A 26,596-nucleotide genomic window follows, 5' to 3' on the forward strand; every position below is an offset into this window, starting at 1 on the left:
TAAACTCAGTCTGTCCTTGTAGACTCAATTTTATATGAACTTAAGACCCATATAAGAAGGACCACAGACTGTAATGTCTGTGTAATGATATAAATGTGAACAAATAGTATATATGTATGCCACATAAACACAAAGGTAAATGGTATGACCATATATTGCAGGTCTGACATAGGATGTTGAATTCAGCTAGGTGACAATTACTTGGTTCCTGACTGTGTATTAAAGTACTGTTTTTCTTGTTCCCATGGCCACCAGTTAGATCTCTGTAAAGCTGTCCCTGTGAATGCTCCTGTGAGCTAGTGGTATGGCTGGTCAGTAAGTCTCTCCTTAAGTTCAGCTCAAGTAATAGACAAATATTCAGAGTAAAGCTAGCTGTTTTTATTGCCATAGCCTTGATCATCCCTACTCTGACAAATTCAGATATGTAATTTTAAAAATATCCGCAAAGAGTTTCCAGTTAAGGCTTGGGCAAGTAAATATTGTGTGCTGCTTTTTGCTATCCTCCTGTATTTCAGCTCCATTTACAGTCATCGATTACATTCAGAAACAGTGAAGAGAAAATAGAAATACTCTTGGACTGTTTCCTAAAATGACCTATTTATGGGACAATCAGTTCTAGTTGTATTGTTGGATTTTTTGTTGTCGACATGTCCTCTATGAATTGGATAAAGGCCATCAGCTTGCTTCACACTTGTGTGAAACAGCCAAGTTAGTAACAAAAGATGCTATTCAGATGGTAATGAATTGCTGTCAGTTCATCATGTGCCATACTCAAATATATGCTTGACTGCTTCTGGTCTCTTGAACTGCCTAGCCCCTTGATGATCAAAGCAAAATGTTTCCCTTCACTTATTTATGCCTTTATTAAATAATTCAAGAAAAATGACACTTTGTATTTGTTTTGTCTAGCCAATAAATCTATGTTTTATAAAAAAAGGAGAAGCAACCTGTGCTTCTTCTCAAATAGACAAGATTTCTGTGAAGTATTTTACATTTTTAGAATCTCAGAAGAGATTGATAAATTAAAAGAGATAAATTATTCATAATTGTAGCAGGCTTAGAAATGAAGGTACATAATCTAGAAGATCCTGTTCCAGCAAAGAACATATATACAGTCTAACTTCTAGTGCATAAGTAGTTTCATTGAAGTCAGGCAAATAACCCCATGTTTAAGTGCCTTCCTGGATAAAAGCCAGAATTAAGAACAGTGTAAAATTAGAGAACTGAGAACTACTTAATGCAAAGTGTGAAAGAAAGCACTGCCTATGTAATCAGTGAATGTGATTGATTGAACTAATGGTATAAATGGATTCACGAGACATCATGATTTTTTAAGAAGAAAAGAATTAAATAGTATGATAAAAGCATGAAAACCTAAGGCTTTAAATCAAGCATGGGAGGTGTGGGGACCAAAGATCCATTTCATTCTTTCTAATAAAAGTTATGTTCTCATAAATGCTTACAAAAAGTACATTGTGAAATTAAACATTTTCATTACTGAAATTAATTTAAGATATCAACACTCGAAAGTGACTGGGAATTACCAGATCATATGCCACTGAACAATGTAAATTAAAAAAAAAAAAGTCATTCTTATGATTCTAAACAGACTACACTTGACATAAGTACCAAGATAAGCTGCTACTTATGCTTAAAAGGAATTGGGCACCTGCAAACGCTTAAGCACATAAGTAACATGAGCTCTAGCTTTAACAGCAGTGTCTATGCTGCAGGATAGGGCTGGACTTAAAGGGAAAATGTTAAGTCCATCTGTACTACTCAGCTGCTGTAATGCTCTTGAGACCGGGATCACACAGCAGCTATTTCTAGGAGGAAAAGCTTAATTCTGAGGACAGGCCTCGGCACTCCGCACCCAACAGTTAATCCTCCGTCTTTGTCCTCTGCCCTTGCAATATTGCTGAGTAACCTTCATTAGGTGGGAATGGCTGGGAAGCCATCCTAGGAGAGCTTTTAAGGTCTTTCTCACAAGGCTTCTAATGTTGCTGGCTACCCTACAAAAGCAAGGTGTGGATTTCAGCAGTATCCTGGCATTTTAGGCAACCCCAGATCCCACAGTTCATGCACAGAAGAGGCTTGTTCAATGAGACTACCTGTGGGAATAGTATCACATATACTTTTGCAAAACTGTACCCTTGCTTATCTTCAAGGAAGAGGTTCTTGGTGATGTCTACAACATAAAGTTGTATGAAATTGAAAATATATACCCTGCAGGCATTTGTCAAGGTACGTAGCAGAGTCCTGTGAATTTCTTAGGCTGCTTTTAAGCCATTTATCAGGGAGAAGCACACACGTGGAAAAATATATGTAGATCTCCCATTGTGGGATGTCTCCCTAGTTTTATCTAGATTTATAGTTGCACTGAGGAGATTTCATATATCTTTTTGCATTTTTCCATGGTGAGTAAAGGGGAAGTTGTTTTTCCATCCATTCTTTGTCCACTTATTCTCTTCCACCATGTCTTGTCAGCTGGTAAGCTCTTACAGAAAACATTTGTGGACAACTCAGAAACCGTGATTCTTTGTGTGACCCTTTTGCGTTCCCTCCAATCTTTATGCAATGGAATTAAACTGGTTTTGCTGCCAAAGTTCCCCTGACAGCAGCAGCAGAAGAAACAGAATGTGTCCCATATTCTGAGCTAATAAAAACTTAAGTTGAAGAAAAGCAGGTTGAACAACATATTTCATTGTAATGCATCTTGTATTAATAGCCTGCATATTTTACAACTGTCATCTTTGTTTCCACAGAATAAGTGTGACAGAAGAAAACAATGCAGTAGTATCGTCATACCAGAGAATAACATTTTGAGAGAAGCTGCAGATATACTACAGATTCAGATCTCTTACCCATATTACAATACAGTTAAATGGCTATTCATGCTTACACAAATCTGAAAGTACTTCTACATTCTCAATTCTAGTCATATCTTCATGTGCTAAAATAGAATTCTGATGCACTGCATCAACTATATTACTTCTGCCTTTCACCTCCTTTATCACTCATTATTTTGTCATTTTACACTTTTTAGTAAAGCATTTTGTAGGCTTACAGATTACTTACTGCTGGTTCACAGTCCGATACTCACTGACCTCAGTAGAAATGCTAGAGGCAGCTCTTCATTTTGTTTAACAGTGGATAGATAAAGGGACAAATGTATTATACTAGGTCACATATTCAGAAATGGTAAATTGTGTTCAGTCAAGCAATTGACTCAGATGCTCAGTAGGTACACAGATCTTGCATGGATTTCAAAAGATAGTGTGCTTCCATGCACTGTTGCACATTATTTTACATTTTGAATAGAGCTGGACTCTGATATTTGCTGATTCTTCTAAAAGAGGGGGAAAAAAAAAAAAAGGAGCCAGGAATTATTTACTGTATTATCTGGCTGTATGAAAGTTGGGTTTGGTCTACACTTAAAAGCATTGCCAACACAGCTACAATGGTAGGAGTGAGAGTGGAAAAATCATCTGACTAATTGGGAAAAAATTTGAATGAAGATGTAGACAGAAGGGTCCGTGTGTTTTGAAAAAGCTTGTTACATGAGAGGACCTGCTTTGAAATGAGTTGAAATTTGTTAAAATATGGGCTGTGCAGAAGTTACACAGGGAAATGGAAAAGGACACGTCCTGCAGCACATCCAAGTCATTCAGTGTGTAAGGGGGAGCTGAAAGGGCCTGGGATGAGTGCTGACATTGTCTATGTTGAGAAACGTAGGTTGGCACGCAGTAGAAACCAAGTGACTGTGGCACCAACGCCGCTTGCCAAAGAGCACTGCTGAGGCTTTTAAGAGGACCGTGCTTCCAGAGGAGGGGTATGGCACAATCTGCTAGCATTTTGATAATAACAGCGTCAACATTTTGATTTTGTCAAGGTATGGAGCAACATAATGTCAATATAACTACGCCAACAAAGCCTTTTACATGTAAAAGATAAAGCTTTGGGATCTATGTGTGTTTTTTAACAGTTTTCTACTGTTTTCTTTTAATAGAACTTGTTGTCTCCTGAACGGCTGGGACCCACAGACAGATGAGGCAGCTCTTCCAGCTCCTGTTGGTGAGCAAAGGGAACTAACTAAAAATTATTCACATGTTAGGTATGTAATGCTTTGGGGATTTTCTTAAAATGCCATATGCTTCAAGATTAGGGTTGGTATAAATGCTGCCTCAGTGAGGGAGTAAAAGAAATGAAAAAGGGATTTTATCTGGATGTATCTCCTTTGTGGTAAGGACTAAGTCTGTTTAATGAGATACATTTGAGGAATGGAGCAACCAGTTATATCAAAGACTCCTATACACCACTCAGCTGAAGCAGGAGCTTACAGTGTGTGCCTAGGAAGAAATATAAAACCCTAAATCCCGACTTCTTCTAGCATTGACAATAAACGGTTAGAATGGTATAAAACGCAAAGGAAGGTTATAGTTACTTCATCTACCCCTCCCAGACAGAGGACAAGTTCTGGAAAAAACAGATGTGCTCTAAAGCCAATAGCCCCACTTGAAGATGTTCAATGGATTTACTTTCATCAAGGATATATTGCGTTTGTTTTTCCTGTCTCTCTTTCTTCTCAGTATGAAGTTATGTTTAATTTTAAGCCCTTGGATTTGTTGTTTATAAGTCAGGAAATATTGCTTATCATGAGCACCTAAGGAATGCAATTTAGTTCAGCAGGTTTCTGGACAGAGGCACTAACTGGGTTATATCAAAATTTTGCTTTTCACCCCAGAAGGAGCCTCTGTTTGATCATACTCGACAAAAAGCAAACAAGTGACTATCTACAAGGAAAGCACTTATATGAAATAGTGAGAGACATCTTCAGCGGTGGTCCCATTCCTTTGAGTTGCCCGAATGGTAGAAAAAGAAAGCAAACTTTTGTAGCTGCCAGTTACTAATAGAGGGGTGTAAAATCTATAAAACTTTTAGGGCAATGTCCCCCCTCATCCTCACCTCCACAGCATAATGGTGTGTGGCAAAGAGCAAGGCAAAATGAGCACAGATGTGAGGGGGAATGCAGAGCTCCCCTAAGGCAATTTCCACGTGACAGATGTACTGTAGGCAGTGGTCAGCAGCTAGAGGAGCTCATGGCTCATGTCAGGGGGCTTGGGAACAGGCAGCCACCATGACATCCCTCCTGACCACTGGTTCTCCAGCTCTTACAGAGCATGTCTCAGCGCTAGGATTTCCACTTTTTCTAACAAGCATTTATCTTGCAGTTGTTATACAGTACAAATTGAGGAACTGAGAAAACAGCAACTTGATATTTACAAATATCAAAGCTGAAGCTGAAAGGCCAATAATACAAGCTTAGAAAAACTTCATTCCCAATGTTTTGTCCGGCATCACAGCTGCTGTGTTTTGTATTGCTGCATTTTAATTTAAATCTAATTTTAATTGAATACACTGCTGGAAAGATACTGCATATTAAAAATGAAACCTTTCTTTCCAAATCCTCTGTCTATAGTGATTACACTCTCTAGCCAGTTCAAAAAACAGCTTCTTTTTTCTTCCATGCAAGTGTATGAAATTGTTACTTATGATATGAATAGCAATTTTCATGTAAGTAGCTCCAAAACTGTTTCTTCTCAGTGGATTGGTCAATGTAGGAAATGCAAACAGAGAGATAGATAGACCTAAGACCAAATTAGAAAACTCAGACTTCTTTTATGAAAGGCTATATTTATTGAACCATACTCAACTTTTTGAGGGAAGGTGTGGTGATTATTTCCAGCCCATATTTTTGTTCCAGATAGCCAAAGGAACAGAAAGATTATTTTGTTACTGTTGTTGATTTGTGCCTCAATATGGCACAAATATGGTGGTACGAGCAGTATGCGCAATATAGCCTTTACAAGTTAGCTGAAGGAACATCCTATTTTATCTGCTTGGTCTGAACTGCAAAAGAATACTCAGGATTCTCATTTCTCCTTGGAGTTCAAGGAATATGGTATGTGTGTAAAACATTATTTACAGTGGAGCTGGGAGGAACACAAATTAGAATCAGGATTAGGATACATTAGGATTGCTCATTAGATATCTTACAGCGTTCTGTGAAATAAAGGTGTTTTATACATTTCTGTTGTCTACAGTAATTTTTTTCTTGTGATCCCCACAAGTTCCACTGAGCAAGATGTGTTCTGAGAGCAATACTGAGAATATGCCTACACCACAGCCAAAAATGATACTATAATGCATGGCTGCTTTCAGTGAAGCCGTAGCAGTGTGGAGCGTAGCCTGAATACTGGTCGCAGTCCCGTAGACAAATACACAGGCTGGGCTGAGCTCTGAGCTCTCTTGTCTACTTGGTTATGGATGTGTTAACAAGCTTCTTTTCTGAGCTAGCCCAGGTATGCTGACAAAAGTAACAGTCTCATTTTTGGCTGCATAGACATGCCTCTGAAGGACATTAAGAATGGGAATTTTAAAAATGTACAGAAACCAGCCAGTATGGGCTATTTCTGTCCTGCATTATATCAGTAGGAATTTTATCACAGACTGATGAAAGCTTTCTCAGGACTTTCAAAGATTCCTCCAAAAATGTGGAAACAGAAGTATATTTTTGGTATGTATAAAGCTCTCCCTGTTTTAATGTGATATTTGATATTGACTCATCAGTTTGGCTTTTGACACTAAATCCTATTCTTTCATAGCATAGTAACAATTATGAATTTAGATTCCATATTATGAATTTAGATTCCATATTAAGGTGACCTAAAATTGTCTAGAATTCAATTTTTCTGAATTTAGCAGTCTGATTTATGACTTGCATCAGCATTTCCAGGAAATATATATAATTTCATATCTAATACGATTATATTTATCTGTTTGTAGTGGTTTCTGAGAAGCATGTGTGAGAGTGTGTGTGTTTGCAGAGGAACGGGATAGGGACTCAAAACAAAAGCATGTAGAGATAAATTGATAGTGCCCAAATTTTACCAAAAAAAAAAAAAATCTTCCAACAGCCAGCGTTAAGACTGTGAAATAAATTGTTTTTGAATACTTTTCTAACAGATGTCAGCCATCTTGCTTATCACTGAACAAGCCACATTTGAACTAAACAGCTCGGTATCACGTTGAGGGATGTGGTTGCTGATTGAACACAGGTGTAATGGTTGATATACTGTCACACGGTCTGACATTAACCTAAGATCTTTGTTGAAATACTTATTACTGATGGCATGAAATGTAATTGCTAATTTTCTGCCTGAATGGTTACATATTTTCTCCAAATCTTAAGAGTTATTCATCCCTTTCGCACTGGCCATTTCTCAGAGTTTAAGGCAGATGTGTCATTGGTCCACAGGCCAGTAATTGAACCTGTCACTTGCAATCTACTGACTTCATTCCTCAGAAATGCATCTGCTGCTTCATTCACCTTCCAGCTTATTTTTCTCTTGATATCAAATGTCTAACTTAAACCTGCGCTAACAGATATTCATTGTTTACCTTACAGATGCCTGGTCACAGAGCAAAGAAATCAGGAGCAATCTAGACTGATTATTACTTTGCATTCATTATGGAACTCGTGTTCAAAATAAGCTGTCCATTACTAGTCTAATTTTAATAAATGAATCAATCAGGTTGCAGGAGTCAGAGAGAAACTAGGCAGAAGAAAATATACAAGTAAATTGCTACACAAAATCAGACCCGCTGAAATTTTTTGGAAACTTCCCAAGATAATTTGGAAAAACTAGTGATTCTTCCCAATGGATAGCAAGGGTTACATAGCTTTGGTAACCAATGCCTTAAAAGATAGTACAAAACACAGTGTATCTGCAGAAATTTATAATAGTGCTATGAAATATTCAGTATCCCACTATAAAATAATCTTAAAGTGAATTCTTACCTAAGTAACAATAATTGGATAAATGTTTTCAGGACCCAGTCTGTAGATGCCGATACAGATATGAATATCCTAGTAAATGTACTTGTGATGATATTCACACAATCGAGCTGAGATAACTGAAGGAAGAGAAGTCATTAGTAAAATATTATTCAGGCAGAATTCATGCTGCATTTTCCCAGTGAAAACTTTCTTAAGTGCACATGAATTCTTCAACTCAGGGTTTTTTTAATTTATGTCTATCTATGACAGTCTTAAAAATTTGAATCAGATAATATAGATCATCTAAAATCCAGAAGACAACTGCATGCAGTGTCTAAAAAATTCCTTTTGAAGTATCACATTTGGGACCTATTTCACTGCCTCTTCACAAATAAATATTCATGGTCTTGTCAATGGTATCCTAACTCTTGACTGTGAGGGTTATTTGGTAGGGAAGGCAGGATATGAAACAAGTCATCTTCCACTCAGAACATCAGGAACAGTTGCTACTATTCATATCATTATTTTCTCATTCAGAGAGATAAAGACGGGGAGCTAACACTATGCTAGCTCAAATATAGTTGTAACTTATTCAGTACTTTTTTCCCAGTATAGTATACAACATGACTTATCCAGAACTCAACCTTTCACTTGTTCTCATGGATTTTTTTTTTCCTGAATGGCTTGCCAGTTACAATAGCACTAGGTCACATATGTACTTTTGGCCACACTGATCAAATGATATTCAGTAGCATATTGAATATATTATACATAATACTAGCAAACGTCTGAATGGAAGAGGGAAGAAATTTAGTAATGGGAGTACACTGCTAGGCATCCAAATGAAAAAGAAAGAAAGACTCCCTTCTGAAATGTTTCTTCAGTGACACTGAAGTGACACCTTCAGTATGATAGCAAGATGCACCTGTATTAGTAAAATGCAACACATTAGGAAGGCTGTTAATTGTAATGTTATTTAGAAGACTACCTCAATCTTCTCATGTTCTATCATTCTGCCATTTTCTTAGAATGGGCACTTCACTGGAAGTTGGACCCTTACCTTAGAAATTCTGCCCTTTACTGGAAACTTCCTCAAGATAATTTTACATCACCCTGAAATCTTCTAGCAATGACTCAGAGGAAAAAAAAATCTGGGATAACACTTTAGTCCTAACAAAAATTTACTGCAAGATGAGACATTCTGCTGCTATCAAGCTGTCATGCTTAACTACAGGGAGCTGAAATGGGGTGGGGTTTGCATTGTCCCATGGAAAGATCATTCACAGTGGAGCCAAATGTGTTGTTTATCATATAATTTGTGATTGCTTATTCATCAAATTTAGTAACACAGAAGAAAAAGGAATATGAGATCTGAAGATTTAAGACATGGTGGGCATCCTGAAAAGTATGTTTAATGCTGTGAGACCTCATTGCAAACTGGCAACTCAGACTCCCGCAATGAATGTTGTACCTGGACAATGTTGTGATTTAATCTAAAAGATTTTAATTATAACAAAAGATTCTGAACATTCTGAAATGGAAGCAGATGGAATGAATCAAATTTCAATCTTGACAAACTTCCATCATTTGAATCCAAAAGCCAAACCGAAAAGAAACTAAACTGCAACTTACATGCCTCGGTCAAACACTTGGTGCAGAATTACTGCTATTTCTTCCTCCAGTTGGCTATGTTCTACCACGGTGAAATCAACCTTTCATGAACCTGGCATCCCTGGTTCGCTGTAGAGTCAGACTAGAGCTCTGCCCATTCATTTGCCATTTTCTGTTATGGTGAGTGACACTACAGTTGGGTAGGATGTCTCTATTTCTGCCACTCCTACCTCAGGCAGAGACAGATTTTTTCCAAAAGTTAGTAAGTGTTTGTGCTGTTGAGCAATTTTTCAAAATCAGGTAAGCATTTTCAAAACAATATTTATCTTGAGAGTCTTCAGCTTATGTGGATTGTGTACACAGTTCTCTTCAAACATCACCAAACATTGGAATTCTGATTTGTCAGATTGTTCTTTTACTTTTCTTGAAAAATGTAATGTATATTAATCACTCTGTAACAGCACTCTCCAAGAAGTTTCACAAGACAGCTTTTGGTTCAGTACTTCTCATGGCTAAATCACACTGTGTGCACTTTGCCTATGTGTCTTCAGAGCTTTTTAGGATCCTGAGAACCTGCATCAGGGCCAGCCCCAAAACTCTGTGAGACGATCTAATTGTTTTATTTATATATCATCTTTACAACTCATTTGTTGCTAGTAGGTTGGCATCTCATCATGAAGCAGGCAGTGCTAATTAAGTAGTCATGTCTTAACATTAACATCCTTTATTTAACTGGTAATGATCAGATGGAACAGTAGGCTTCAGCTAGATTGAATGTCTAATAAAAGACTTGTACATACATCGTTTGTAACATGAAGCAATATCCATCCTTAGAAATTATAATTGGAAATTACATTGAAAAGAATCCTTTGAAAAGATTTTTCTAGCACCAACAGAACTGGTCCTGGTAAAGCAGAAGCTGCTTTATTTACAGTCATTGTTTTTGGCTGGAAAAAGAAAGATCTGAATGATTTGGACTCATAGAATGATTTTGCTGTGGCTGCAATTTTTTTAAACTTGTTCTAGCTAATTAGCAGATTTTGCACTGACGATTAAGAATAAGGCTCTATGTAACGCATTTCATTAGAGGTCTTTACCTCTACAGACTTGAATTCAAATTCTGGTTTTGTTCAATAGCAGAAATAAATATTGTGTTCTGCTTTTTTTGCACATAGTTATCCCCATTTGTCCGCCAGAGTTCCAAACACAAGTCTGAATGACTGACAGGACTTACTGAAAGAAAAGACTTGTACTAAAATAACAAATACTTTTTGTCAGGGCTGACAATCATGTGGAGACATTTGAAGAGTGTCATATATTTAGAAATAAAATTAATAATCTCCTGGTTTTATAGCACTAAAATCTACAAAGACACTGAAAAGATACATATAAAATAAACATATACAAAAGCTATTAAAGCATTGTTTAGATCAAAAATTATGCATTAAGTGTACCTAGAGCTCAACCTTATCGAAGTATATGATTTGCTTTTATTTGAATTTGTATTTAAAGCTCTCAGATTGGTTTAATGAGAAAAGTGGTTCTCTTTATGATCAGGACAATGACATCAAGAGTAACAATAATGAAAATCCAGTGCTGCTAAGGCTTCACCTAGGATATTCTACACACATTGTGACATATTCACTTAAAGTAGGAAGACCTGTGGGAAGAGAGGTCATTCTTAAAAATCAAATGAGCATATGGATTGTTGGGTGTACTGAAACAAAACTGATGAGGGATACCCATGCTTTCCTGACGATGTGTGGAGGACAGGAGGAAAATGGCAGGATAACACAAGGACAAAGAATTGCAAAGCTTGAAGACAATGTTGGCACTGATTGGTATGCTTAGAAAACTTCTCCCAGCCCAGAAAATAGCACTTTTGGAGCAGCCTTCCAATAGTAGAAGTAAGAAAACAAATTTTCAAAATGAAGTAATTTTACAAAGAGATAATTGATAAAAACAGTGGTGAACCCTTTCATTTTTATGATGAGAGAAGGAATGGTATTTGCTTCATCTGTAGACATTATACTATGGGTAGCTCTCTTTGACGTAGGCAGAATAAGATGGGATGTAAGGATATGGCAAGTGCTCTGCAGTGGATTCTCAGAACAGATGCTTGAATTAGTCAGTTTTAAGCTTCACATCTTTACTATCCATGTTACTGATAACAGGATAAACAGGATTCCTCCACACTTCCTCTGTTTTGGCTTTTCTACAGGAGAAGTCTCTTAGGAATCAATATTTTAACAAACACAGCCAAAAAATATTTTTTTTATCTATGTTTTGGTTATAACTCATCAACATTTATAATTTCCTTAAGACAATAACCTTCTCCGTATTGGAAACCTGGATTTAGCTTTTTAATAAACTACACGTTTGACTTCATTCTCTTTTTGTTTTGTGTTGAAAGATGGATGGCTTTCCACATAGAAATAAAAAAGCCAGGCTGAGTAGCCACCTGCTGGGCTCTTGCATACAGGTTTTGCTCTTTTCCTCTTTAAGATCTTATATCACAAAACCCATGAAATTCATGATGAAATGTAAAATAAAGTTCATAGAAAATATACAAGTGGTGTGAGTAGCAAACACAAAGAAGTGCTGAGAAAGGAAATATGAAATGATAGAAATGAAAAATATGGTCTTGGAAAACCATTTACTAGACAGAACTTTAAGATACAATATAGTAGTGTCTAAAAAAGTCTTTTTGCACGCAGATTGGAGCTCTGCCCACACAAAAGGCTAGACAGATGAATCAGCTGTGTCTTGGAGAGTGCATAACTGTGATTACCAAAAGACTCAATATACCCACATTTCTCCTTTTCTCCTTATAGGAGCTAAACACTGTACTTTAATATCACTTGTGAGTTTTACAGATTAGCAGGCTGTCTATGTTTTTCACCATCATCTTAAAATAATACTAGTAACACTAATTAGTACCCTTAATAGTAATGGTTTTAAAATAAATCTGGATTAAGTGGAAATTTGATTTGGGGAATATTTCTAGCTTTTAGACTACTTCTTATATGATCATTATATAATTTGGGGATGTGATTGATATTCACAAACATCATATCACAAACCAGTAAAGTACCATAAGAGTTATTTTTCATATAGCTCTGTTTGGAATACAGGAAATCTCTTCAACCCTAGACACTTCATTACAAGAAAGAGATTATTAAACTCTAAGTTCAGCAAACAGCATAAAAATATCACGGGGATGGAGAAACTGGCATACAGGAAAAATTTAAGAAGGATAAACAGGTATAAATTGGCTATGAGAATAAGGGAGAGACAGTTACAAATCTTAATAGCAGTCAAGGTGTACTGTAAGCACCAGAGGGAGATTATTAGTTTTTGAGCAGTTAGAGAAATAAAATATTTAAGCTGAGTATTAGGAACCACTTTTTTGATAGTCAAATATATTAATCCATGGAATAGTTTCCTAGCAGAAGGGCAGAAATTACCGAAGTTGAACAGGATAAAGCATTAGAAAATTTATTGTATGAAATTATTCTATTTCATTAAGCATAATTGTCATATTTTAGAATTAGATCTTGTCAAAGTCTGTGGAGTTTTTCAGTACATCTTAGAGGAACTCAGCATTTATTTATCAGAAGTCTGTCAATGATTCCAACACATGGAAATTTAGAGGACAAACAGTGAGAAGAGCACTAAAATCTCCAAATATTACCAGAAATAATAGATGAAAGAAGGAACAGAAAGTCAGAGAAAGTGAAAGACTTCAGAGCCATGCCTGCTTTCTAACGAACGTACCCTGGTGGTTATAATGCAGAGTGATTGTGTTATGCATACATTTTCTTTGCTGTTGTTGGATTTGGGATTTTTTTCCCCCCAAAGCATATGGAATATAGAATAATTTAGGAAATCAGGCCCATGAGGCTTGTGGTTTCACATCTTTGCTATTAATCTCAGTCTAGTTTATTCTGTCAAATTTCCCTCTCTTAATTCAAATAGTCCATCCTTTCAACTCACCTACTACTTATCCCACAAAGAAGAAACACAGGGTTTGCAGTGATTATCAACTAGTATTAAAATTGAAGTGACACAATTCTATAAAAATATATGGGTATCTGCACGTTAAGAAAACCTACAGACAAAGCACCAGGTAAAGAGTTAAAAAAAAAACAACCAGAAAAAAATTATTTTAGACTGAAGCCTGCTAGCACAAGTAATTTCCATCTTTAGAAGTATATTAATCTTGATGTGTCATCCCAAAAGCATATTACTTCACACAAGAACATAGATAAAAATGTATTTCATTTTGTTCCTAGGGTTTACTGAGGAATTGCTTTTTGCAATGATACTGCTCAGAAAAAGAAAAAATGTATATATCATCAAGAATTACAAATAAGTTACAGAATATTTTTGAGAGAAAATAGTTTGAATTATTGAAACAATTATTGAATCAATGGAATGTTAAATATACGCAAAAACTTCAGTCATGAACTGACTTCTGAGCTCCAGCATTTGATCATGAAGTATTAATAATTGTTTTCTAATTCTGGATGTAAAAGACAGTTTTTACTCCATTGCATCCTTCATAAATCTCATTGTCTCAGCAGAATTATTTGTGTCCAGAAATAAAACAGAATTTGACTGCACATCATTTGCCCTTTGGATCTTTCTATTCCAGCTAATGACACCACAGCAAACCAGGATGCTACAGCCTGCCTTTTTGCTTACATTGGCCAAGGAGGGTAACTTAAGATTTTCTGTTAACTTTAGGGCAACTGATAGATACTGATAGGGCATTGATAAAATCTTGTTATGAATTTGTTCTAATAGCTGGCCTTGTCAGCCAGTCAACCTGCAAATACAGCATAATCGTGTTAATAGCAGCGTTAAAACTGTGCTTTCACCTCCCTGTCTCTAAGACCGGCCACTGCAGGCGAACCAAATCCAGTCACTGGATTACTGTATTGCCTGGGCTGAAATTAGTATTGAGGTGCTAGTCTGCTAGACAATGTCCTCTGCAACAAACCACATTACGGTTGCTTTCCAGGAACATCAAGAAAACCCCCTATGTAGGCACAGATTTATTTGTCTTAGAATTATTTATCCCAGTTTACTCTAAAAGAAGTAAGCAAAAGAATTCATGAATTGCAAAGGAATCTCCAAGCAGATGTTAAGTAAATTTGAGCAGTTAAAAGGAGAATTAACTGGGGAAGAAGTAATGTAGCTTTTCTAGCTCTTCTTTATTTTTTTCTGCTTTCTGGATAGTTTTATATCTGTTCATAGAATCTTGTTATGTTGGTTTACTGTACTCTAGCTGCATATATATGTATACGCATATATATATATATATATATATAATCCTCTCTGTATCTTTTCCTCATTCACACTCTATTGCTTTGCAAATAAAATGTTTGCATATTTTTTCTCCTGCACATACATTTTATTTTTTTCTTATTTATGCTCTGCAGCTGTGTTATTTAACTGTACGAAATGTTTGAGGATAATTTCATGAAGATGCTAAACAAAATTAAAGCTTTATCATATCAGAGGAACCATTTATCTGCATGATTTTCAATAACCTTATTTTCTTTACAGAAACTTATTTCATTAATAGCAAGGCAGTCTGCATTTTATCCAGGTATTCAAACAGCTGAGTTTACTTTTAATCTTTAAATAATGATTTTTAATTCAATGGATATAAAATTCAGTAAATCATTTCTGTGATGGGTCTATGCTATCATGTAGGAATAATTTAGTTACTAAACATGCTGCAAAGTCTACATTATTTTCATAAAGTGTTTGAAGTAATGCATATTTTTATAAAACTAGGCTTCTAATTCTGGGGTGGGGGGGTGTTGTATGTTGTTTGTTTGTTTGTTTCAAAGTCCATCATATTATCTTTTCTTTTTACAAGCTGTAGTTAGACAGACATCATAGCTAGTGGATAAGAAAGTTGATTGACTTTCATTAGAGCTCTTCATTTTCATGCACTTTTTAACGCAGAGAGATATTTGCAAATCAGAGTTGCCTTCCTTTGTGTCCATTGAAATGAAATATTTTGACAGTCCTAAAATCAAAATGTTTTGCTTCAATTTGTTTAGTGGAATAGAAAAAATGTATCTTAAGTTGATCTGACTATTCAGTGTTCAGCTGAGTTGCAGTGTTATGCCTGATCTTGCCTGTCATTTGGGTGCCACAAAAACTACATTCTTCTTTATGACTGATGCTCCTCAGGCAACCCATAAATTCTGGGATACATTAATGACCTGTAGTAGTTCAGTGTGATGAAGTCTGCATTATATCATGGTAGCTGTAATCCAACTGCAGGATGACTGCACCTTTGGAAAGAATGAAGGTATGACACACATGAACCACTGATCTTACTAAGCATTTTGTCAGCACAGGAAGGCATAGCTTGGGTATGACAAACCCAAAATCAAACAAAGCAGTTTGATTTGAAAACATGAAATGTTTAAGTCTGGATCAACTCAGCTTTAAGGAGATATTTAGTTTTGTTTGTCTCTTTTTTTTTCAATGAAAATTAAAAGATATTTGTCAAGAATGAAACTTTACTATGCAAAGATTGTATTTTCTTCAACAGAAAATACAATCATATAATGAAAAGTTTCTAATCAATCCTAATAATTTTTTCGATAAATCAGGGGTTTGTTATAAATCAGAGATAAATTTGCATTTCAGAAAGATACAAACCATCATTACATGTGACAGTGCAAATTTGTTCTCAGTGCTCTAACTTCAAGTCCAAGACAGAAACAGAGAGAAACAAGGTATTTTGCTAACAGATAATTAAGATGGTATGGAGGTGGAATATTTTGCAGATACGTTTTTATTTGTTGGCATATTAGCAAGAGAATAAAAGATGATATGCAAATAGAAATGATTCCTAACATAATTCTGTCCTTTTATTTTCTTTTTACTGGGTGACTTTGTGTAGTATCCCAGCCGCAGTACTTTCAGCATGTAGATTTTTTGAATCACTGTTCTGAGTGTTAACTGTGTCAGAACTCAAAGTTACACATTTAAACCAGAGGTCAGGATCCTAAAATGCAGGTGATTTTAACTTCTAAAGAAGACTTGCAGATAACTAAGAAGCCCTTTATCAGGGATACCTGTTCACTTGATTTTCAAGTGAAAATGAAATATATAGAATAAACATGGCATGAAAAAAGAATAGGTTTGGTGAAACTAATATTATTAAGCAAAATCACTTTCTTTGGAGCTATGTTAGTAAATCCCCACCCTGAATTAAAATTTGATCCTACTCTGAAAAAAAGTTATGTAAAAACAGTCCTTTTCCAATGGCCTTTCATGCTGTTTGCATTGTGTAATATTCAATTGTATCAGAAACAGAAAAAACTTACTCTTGGATTTGGCTTTTCTAAGCATTTGAAAGGTAATACTTCAGCTGGATGCTAACTTGGCTTCTGCTCTTCCTTTTGCATTATCAGCAGGCATTAATTCAGCGTTACTGAATGGCGTTTTTACTGTGTACACCAGACCCAGAGCAGGGCTTGCAGAAAAAAGGCACCAATGTCTAATTTATAAGTTTGAAAATCCCTGTTCTAAACTCTCTGTTCTCTGTCTATGCTAAAGGTGATCTGAAGCATGTCCATGCCCCCATAATGGGAGGCAATGGGTATCTTGACTCCACGCTTGTGCAGGGAGTGTGCACCGTTCTCTGGTTCACAGGGGACTTTTCTGAGGAGGAAACCCAGGCATAAAGGCAGAAAAGGAGCCACGTTCCCCTCAAGCTCCCCCTGTCTGGAGCACTGAAGTAACAGGACTGCAGGCTGTTCTTCAGAGAACTCCATCCTACAGCATTATCACAGAGGAGAAAGTGGGGGTTTTTTTTCACCATTAAAATTTCTCAGCATTTTACCTCTGCCTAGATCTGTGCTTGTCTTGATGTGGCTGAACAGCCCAGCAACTCCCTTGTATCAAGCTCTGATCCAAACCCAGAAGCTGGGCATTGCACTCATACTCAGAGCATACCTAATACACCTAGGCAAGGCTGAACCCTTCAGAAAGTGTAATGATGACCATTGTGTTTCTATAAAACACAGCCAGAAGAGGAACAGGCCGAGGCCCCCGCCCCTCACCCCCAAGGATTACAGCACTGCGGAATTGGGAGATCTCTGTTCAGTTTCTACTTTTACATAAGAGGTTTCAAATCCACTTCTTCAGAAAATGATTTAGCCACTAGGACATAGCCTACTGGGCAGGACCATGGTCTACCATGCTGTGTTGTGATATGCAAGTGTCAGGAAGGAATTTAGGATTCATAATATAGAGAGAAACAAGATGACATGAGCACTGACTTTCTACCTCGTGGATAGAGCCTTTTTCCTAAGAAACGTAATTTTAACCCTCTCAAACCAAGGAGGGAATTTAGGCCAGGTTTCCCATTTCCTAGGAGAGTGCTTTCATATGAGATTGTAAATTATAATATTAAAGGCTCCAATAAAGGCTTCAATTCCACTAATGTATGTTAAGCAAGCTCTAACAACCAAACCTATAAATATGCTTAGGCAGAGAAGGTTTCTTGATCCTGACTGGATTTGGGTATAAACTGTTTGTTCCCTGTTCCCCCTTCATGGGTAGGTGCCTCAGTTGTGCATAGTTCCTGACATAGATGCCAAGCTCTACCACTGAACCCAGGCCAATAAAATCTAGTATCTATGTAGTACTTCCTATATGTCAGAGTGGGAGGATAGTGATAAAACACTGAGCGTATTGTCCAACTTAGCCAGCTCAGGCTTATTTGTTCCCTACTGCTGGTTTATATCTCTCCTATGAGGCTTCTGATGCTTGCTGATAGGGAAGCTTTTTAATAGCTCCAGACAAGTAGTCCTCTTCTGATTCTGGTGAATTACTAGAAAAATCTGCAGAATTATAAGTACTTAAAGAAGAGTAATCCTTTGCTTGCTGGATAATGTAGGAGTTAATCAGTATTTATTGCTGCATACATCAGTAATTGTTCACCTATAAAGCTGCATGCATTCATAGAATAGTCTCTTAGACAGATCTGAATTGCTTATGAAGTTCTGAGAATGGGGGTAGGGGAAGACAATATTTATTTAGAGCATTGATTTTGTTAATTCCCCTCTGTGCCTACATATGGCAGAAGATAGATATTTTTGCCAGTCAAGACTACTGGGTTAATCCTTAGAGGTGCATTTAAACAGTATGATAGTTTGACCTGTGGCCTATCATCTAAGAGAGAGGGAGTGATAACGAAATTCGTTTAATTATTTAGTTTCTTGATATGCTCTCTGGGACTGACATATAACAAAGGTTACATAAAGAGAAAGGGTAGCAGAATTTATTTCTTTGTTAAGCAAAATTAGTTTGATGTAATTATCATTTCAGGGGTTTTTTTTGTTCATAACTTGCCTAAATATAGATTGAGATTTAATTGTTAAGTAAAATAGCTACATAAATTAATTGCATTTAAATTTTAATCTAGAAAAAAGCTGTGTGAGTATATTCTATGCATAACAAGTAGTGTTACTTCCAATTAATAGGATGCCAGACATTTTCCATTGTGAGACCAATTTTCACTTACTTCAAATTTTATCAAGCTTTCTGTTGTCAAACAAAAGAAGACGGGAGATTTCAGCCAGAAATTTTACCTGCTCAAAGAAGGTGCTTTCAAAGTAGACTGTTTTGCCTGTATGAACAATTCTACTGAAATTCCCCTCTAGAAGCTCTCACAGCTCTGTGCCTTAGAGGAAGAATCTGAAATTAAAACAAATGAGTGGAGATGCAGCGTTTTTAAAGATTCCACCCCAAACTGCTCAGTTCAGAAGTTAAAAAAAAAAAAACACAACAGTTTGTGCATGTTAAATTTTCTTTAGCTGCTCAAATCTCCTTAGATTCTTTCTTTTGTGATACTGCTCAGACTGTGCATGTTCTGTCCCAAAGCACTGTTAAGCCAAACACTGCAGAGCTGATGCCTCCTAATGAAAGCTGCTCCTGGCATCTGGAACATGGTGTCTTTCATGCAAATGTACTCTTTCTCCCTCTTCATCCATCTCCTTTTCCTGACTGGTTATTGATACAGGCATGAAAAAATTTTGCATAGGGAGCAAAAAGCAAGTATAGGTCTAGTTCCAAGGGGTCCAGGACATTACTTCTACTGGAGATGTGCCATACATCAACATATGTGCTTGAATTCTGACACACTGAAGACACATTGCAGTTATTGCACTTCCACATAAATTTAGCAGAAGAATGTGGGAGAAAAGAAAGAACTGAGAACAATTAATTATCTGGCGAAACAGTTGGGGGAGAACAAAGCAAGCAAAATTGATGAGGTATTTGCTGGACAAGAGGACTTGATCCAGAGGCTGACAGGAGGCAGTGTCTTGGAGCTGAAAGCAAGGGAGACAGAGGTACACTTAGGTGGTAGCTGGCTAGCTTAAAATGAGTATGTAGGGAAGGGAGAATTCCAGTGAAGTTGAAAAAGAGCAAGAAAGTATGAAGCTACAAACTGAGCACAAAAAAACAAATTTTTGGACAATTTATTTTATATTCATATATGTAGAAACTTCTCACTTATGGATAAAATTTGATTAAAAGATACAGGCTTCAGTGACTAGATTTGAGCCTCAGTTAGTGGGAGTTCTCGGGTTTACTGCCATGTTGCTTTCACAAGTTGATACAACAATACAACAACGCTTAAGTCCTATTGTAGTGGAAGATAGAGAAAACAGAAAACAATGAAAAAGTGAACAGTTGGCTCATTTGATTGAACCTCATTCCAAACAAACTGTTTCTCAGTTGTCAAAAGACTGCAGATAGCTGCAGGGATATATTCTTTCTGCTAGCTGTCCTGTCCCCTTTAGGTCCTCAAAGCAGTGGAAAACCCTAAAGATGGTAACTAGCAATTAACTAAAGTTAATTAACTGAGTGCTTTAGCTTCCTAAGGTTTGTGTATCACTACGGTTTTTGAATTATGGCTTCGTGAAGGGAAATTAAAAAAACACTGCATATGCAACACAAACTGTGTGTGTTAAAGAAGTAGAGATGATAATTTGAGGAAGTAGAATATAAATAGACAGGTATAGAAGGATGGAGAGAAAGACCAAAAATAGTAGGAAAAAATAAAAAGATGGAGAGAATGACTTCCTAAAGAGACCATGCTCTTGACTGAAAAAATATGTAGGAGACATAGGCCCATGAAAAGGTAAAAAGGTACAGTAAACCAGACAGTGAATGTTATTTTTTTTCAGTGCTGATAGAACTATTAGCTGTACTAATCAAGAATGCTTATTGTTTTCAATTTTAGTGTGCCAGTTTCAACTTTTATCATGTTGCAAAAATTCCACCATGCAACTGAAATATTATATGTGCTGTGTTCTGGTTTTAGGTTGATTTTTTCTTAATATTACAGGAAGCATACGTTTTGAACCAGGTAGTAGGAAAAAAGACATATTTTTCCAAATATAAAAAGGTTCCTATAGGTGTTTGAATGGGATGTTTCCCTTCTTTCCTGAGAAGCTTTGGATAAAAAGAATGGAACATAGAACAAATAAACTTTGGATCAGAGATGGTGTTTCACTAGATGTCCTTAAAACAACAACAAACCAGGAAAAATGACCTAACTAAAAGCATTGTCATGAACTTATTAAAGACTTGTTACTTTGACAGCTCATTTACCTGAGGAGTGTTTTTGTATCAGATAATTATTTATTTAAAATATTTCATTACCTCTAACTCAAAAGCAAATTAGGCAAAGAATATTGGTCCTGCTACCTAATCTTATAAAGAGAACTAAGATGAAATATGACAATACACTGGTAAATCTGCTAAAAATGTATTGTGTGTGTTTCTGTCTGTGTGTGTTAAAGATGAAAAGATGTTTCATTGCCCCCGGTATGTGTCAAAATAGGTTCATCTAATTAACAGAATTATTTGAGGGGATGATAAATCAGAAGTAGATATTCTGTACTATATATCTGTAGTAGAAATTCGATTGTTCTCATCAGTTTTGTCAAAATTGTTTCATCGCTTAATCTCTTCATTGTCATGAAAGTATGTGTGCATATATATCATATTTTTCAGGAGGAAGTCTTCGATTTTTAGAGCTTGTGTAACTATGGCCTGACGGCTTCTATTACCAAAATAATTTGGTTATTTCTACGCTGAAGTCTGTATTTTAAACTCCTGACTGTCTTCAAGCAAAGGAGAAGAAATCCTTTGGCAGAACCCTTTCTTCAAACATGTTCTCAGCACCTATTAGAGGACACTATCCACCCGCACTACTGAAATATATATAATCTGCAAAGACTAGACCAGAAGATGAAGTAGTCCATTCCCAAAAGAAGACAAAAGTTTACTGGGATTTAAAAACGTATATATTTTCAAAAGCCTATTTCTGCTCCAGCTCGCTCCTTGTTACTTGTATACGTAAACCCTGTTTGCAGTTCTAACAACTGTATAACACTGTTAGGCAATGCTTCTGGGTGACTTTTAGTTCATAGTTCCACTAAACATTTGTAAGCACGTACAAATGATATTTAGAGACAATCTATATCAAATCTTACCAAAGAAAATTTAATATCTCAGCAATGATTGCTTTTCTGGGCAAGAATTCAGCTGTTGAAATCAGCCTATCAGCCATGCAGAGGACTATCATGACAGTGGGTGCTCAAAAATTATTTTACATCAGTGCTTGAAGACTATGGTGCTTTGCAGGTCTGATCTAAACAATCATTCATCATTTAAGTATTTATTTGTATTAAGTATATTGACATTTATACTCATCATTTAAACTGAATGTTGGGATCAACAGGAAAGTGTGCAAGAAGAGGGTTCATTCTTCTCTGTATATTGTCAATTTTGTTTTTTGTTCTACACAGTTTACCAATTCAGAAAGCTGCTATGGGAATGCAAATGTCAGTCCTGAGGAAGAAAACAGGAGGCTGAGCTGAAGGAGAAAATGAGAAAGTAAAGGGTTTATTGGGCTTGTTAACGTAATTACTGGATGCTTTCTTTTATTCATCATACGTTGGGCAGAGAATGAAACAAAGTTTAAAATTAGATGGGTAGCAGATGAAACCTCTGAATAGTAAGAGTAACTTGTCCTGGAAAAGTAAGGAGTGTACAAGTTACTTCAGGTGAACATATGGCCTTATGGCCAGTAGTGCAGTTTTTGTCTATTCCTCTAGTGAGTGTTATGCAGCCATCCAGCTCTTCCGTCCAAAATGCACCATGTAGTTATCATCCCTGTTCCTTCAAGAAGGATTTTCAGAACTCATAGGCTGCTTTACATGCAAATTAACATAAAAAAATAAGTAATCTGTCTGGCTGAGTATAGATTGAAAATACATTCATGCTTAACAAAAGGCAATTATTAGCTAGCTGAATAGAAATGGAAATTGAATAGAAATTGAAACAGAAAGTGTTAAAGACATTGAAAGGACTATGAACTGATAAAGATGCTTTTATTCATTACTACATTCATTTTCTAAAACAAGAACAACATAAGAAGACGACGACACTGGATAATATCTTTAATAAGGGCAAACTTACAATAGGTTATGAAACAGTTTTCATTAGGCGCTCAAGAAGCCTGTAAGCGACTAATTAAAGCTGCAGAACTGAAAACAGTGAGTATTTCACATTTGCTTACATAATGCACATCATTATTTATCCAAAAACCTTTAGAGAAAGGGAAGGGAAACTTTGGTGAATTGCAGTATCATTATGCATTTTTGAGGCTGAGTTGAGGGAATTGTATATAGACTAGAGAACTCATTTCCACAAGAGGTAAGAAACTATGTGTGCCATCACTTTCAAAACTGACTTCTGTACTCAATTCTGTAAGTCAGCTTGCTCTTGATAAACTAGCTTATCAGATCGCTACTAATATGCATACATTACCCCGTCTCCACCAAGGAAACCCATAAATAATCTTTGATCTATTAAGTCTATTTCTCAGATAGTTGGGAAGGCTGAAAAAGAGAGAAATAAAACTCTTGATATATCTATTTCTAAGTAAAGGAACTTGAATGCTGATTTGAAAAGGGAGAAATAGATGCTGACATTTGAATAGTACTCCTTCCTTCCACTTACAGATATTTTTACCATGCAGGAGAACTAAAATAATGAAAACTAAATTACTGTGAACTTTCAAATGAAATATAGCCACTGCAGATTTCTTTTTGCATTCACAACCCTGATGTTCCATCTGCTATTGGCTCTTTAATCTGCATGAATGTGAAACTTCTCCAACTTTTGCATTGAACAAAGGTTTTGTAGAAAAAGCACTGTACTATGTCGGTTAACTTTGAATGTTCCTCAGATCAAATATACTCAGACTGAAAGGAAAATACTGTGTCTGAAATGGAAGGGAGTTTTTAAGTTAGCAGTGTAGCAAGGTCATCCTGAGATTTTTCTGCTTCTAGTGAGTAGTTCGTGTTTCACCCATCACTAAAAAAATAGTGTGCTCTGAGAGGATCTCATTCCACACTTTGGAAAAGTTTCACAACACTGACTAGATACTGCCCTAGAACAGCATCATACCTGTTTGAAAAGATTTTTTGTTGTTGTCCCATAGCCTCATCTCTTCCCTTCAGGTGCAGCCACAGTGGCTGCAGATTGTCATGCATACACCAGCATTGGCTTGATGACTAATTTCTGGTAGTCTGTAGTAATCTGGCTGGTAAATACAGCCTCTCTCTTTCCCTGCTTGTTTCCACATTTCTTACACTAAACGGTTTCATAATTTCCATACAAGTGATTGCTTTACTTGCCATACAGATGCTATTTGATTGCCAACACTGAAGAAAAACATCTGCGAGACAATCTCTTTGTAAAGGAATATTCTGAATTATGTGAATGCGTGGGCCTCCCAGGGTGTATTGGACATACTCTTCTGAATACTAGCTATTTAGATTGTCATTCTATTTAAAAACTGGTACCTTTTCAGATCTGGCTTGCATACATTCCAGCTCCTAACTATCGACTGACCAGACTGAAATATATTTTTTTCTGACCCTTGTAGTTCATAGCTGCTTATGGAAAAGACACATCACTAGCAGATACAGAACTATTCTTTTAGTGCAATCTACCTTCATTTGTCAGACTACACCACCACAAAGTCCAATTCTCTAAACTTTCTTTATCCACAGTTTCACTTACAAATATAGTCCCTATGAAGAAAATGTAGTGACCTTTCAAGGTTAGCACCTTAATAATCCTCTGTATAATCCCTTGCAATTTGTAGATAATCATGCTTTTAGACCTATGTAGTTAAGAAAATTGGAATGACCTTCATTGGCTTCTTCTGGTATGATATTACTTCAAAGTTTTAGGACTCATTGTTAAGGAGGCATTGTGATTTATTCAGGAAAAAATGTGCTGTTATGAGTTGTCCAGGTTTGACTAGTTTTGGTTGCATCTATAATAATAGAATACGGGTATTTTCTTCTTTACAAATAATTACCTATTTTATGGACATAAACTGGTATACAGTGAACTTTTCTGCTACAAAATTATACTCTGAATTTCTCATTCTGTATTTTCCAGATATATCCACCTGTATCTAGGTAAAAGTTCTTACCGTGTTCTTACTCCACTCTGGTAATAGTAGTGTTGTACCCATCACTAGGCATATGACTAACTTTCCAAGGTAACACACTTAAGAGGAATTATGCCTATCACTCAGTACACCTCTTCACAAAGGTAACATGCTGTTCAGGGCAGAGGACTGCACTCTAAAAACTTTCAGCACCACAGTATATTGAAAGGAAGTGGAAGAACTGGAGGTTTTGCAATTCACAGGCTGAAGCCTTAAAAGAGCTGGCAAGAGAATGAAAGCTCTGTTTCAGCAAAGAACATTTGCTTATCTTCAGGGACATTAAAAAGGTATAACATCACACAGAATCTTCTCTTTTGAATTGTTCAGATTTGGCACATCTCTTGTCAGTCCCCTTTTAATATAAGTATCTACTTCCTGTACAGAAGAGATTTTATTGTTGGCTGTTAATGGTAGAAGACATTCTAAAAGAAGGAGAGAGGTTTCTAGAAAAATTTCTAAAAGAGGACATTGCTAACTTCAATAAACATTACAATTTTTTAATACATCCCTTCAACATATCACTGTACTGCCCAAGCTGTAAAGCAAGTATATTTGTGTGCACAAATGAAGAAAGTCACAGAAGTTTAAACATAGATTTAAATATAGGTTTTATGTACTTTTGTTGGAGAGTTTGCTTGAAAAGCTGCCACTAGAAGAGTGTTTCCTCTGAAATGAGGATACTTTGGAGAAATAATTTCCTACATTTCTCTTTGAGAGCCCTAGAGATTCATTCATAAATATTTTCTTATTCTTGAAGAAAACATAAAATTGCCAAAGGGCATGTCACTTTGACATACTGGTTTTGCAGAAGCTAACAGCATGGGGTGAGGTTACTACAGCAACAGAAGGTATTAAAATACAATCCCAGTCCAACTGGTCATGTGAGATAGTTTAAAAGTTTCATTAAATTTTTACTAGCATTATGACAACTATCCCAACCTACTTGCAATCAGCAGTCTACCCAGCAAGTTTATGAATTTTATCAGAGCATTTAAAGTGACTATAGGCTGTTGTTTCTGCAACAAAACACAGCAACCACAGGTTTGTGGTTTAGTGTGTCTCAGATGAATTATTTCCTCCATTACATAGAAGGATTACATTGCTATTGTATAATTACACCTCTGTTTTATTCTGATGTTTGATTTTCTACTGCTAAATAACTACTATTTTCTCCAGACATTTCTCAGGTTAAAAAAAAAATACAGAGAGAGATTTAATCTAGCACTTCTAGGATCTCATTCCAGATCTGACACCTAGAAAAGCACTCAAGTACCTCAATGGAAATCAGAGGAGAAATAATAACTCTGACCTAAAGTTTGACAATACCTTTACACCTCAAGTCCTTAGATTATTATTATTTTTGAAATATAGAGGAGGAGTTTTCAAACAATGTGACTTCAATATTTTCTTGCCATTTTTGTTTCCTTACATGCACCCATTTATGTCTATCTATCCATGCTCAGTTTATGTATTTTCATTCAAATTGGTTGCTTAGTCAGGTACTTGGAAAACAATGACAATAGGCAGTCCAAATGGAAAATTATTTTGCTTCTTATAAT

This window comes from Apteryx mantelli, chromosome Z, assembly GCF_036417845.1.
Source record: "Apteryx mantelli isolate bAptMan1 chromosome Z, bAptMan1.hap1, whole genome shotgun sequence".
NCBI lineage: Eukaryota > Metazoa > Chordata > Aves > Apterygiformes > Apterygidae > Apteryx > Apteryx mantelli.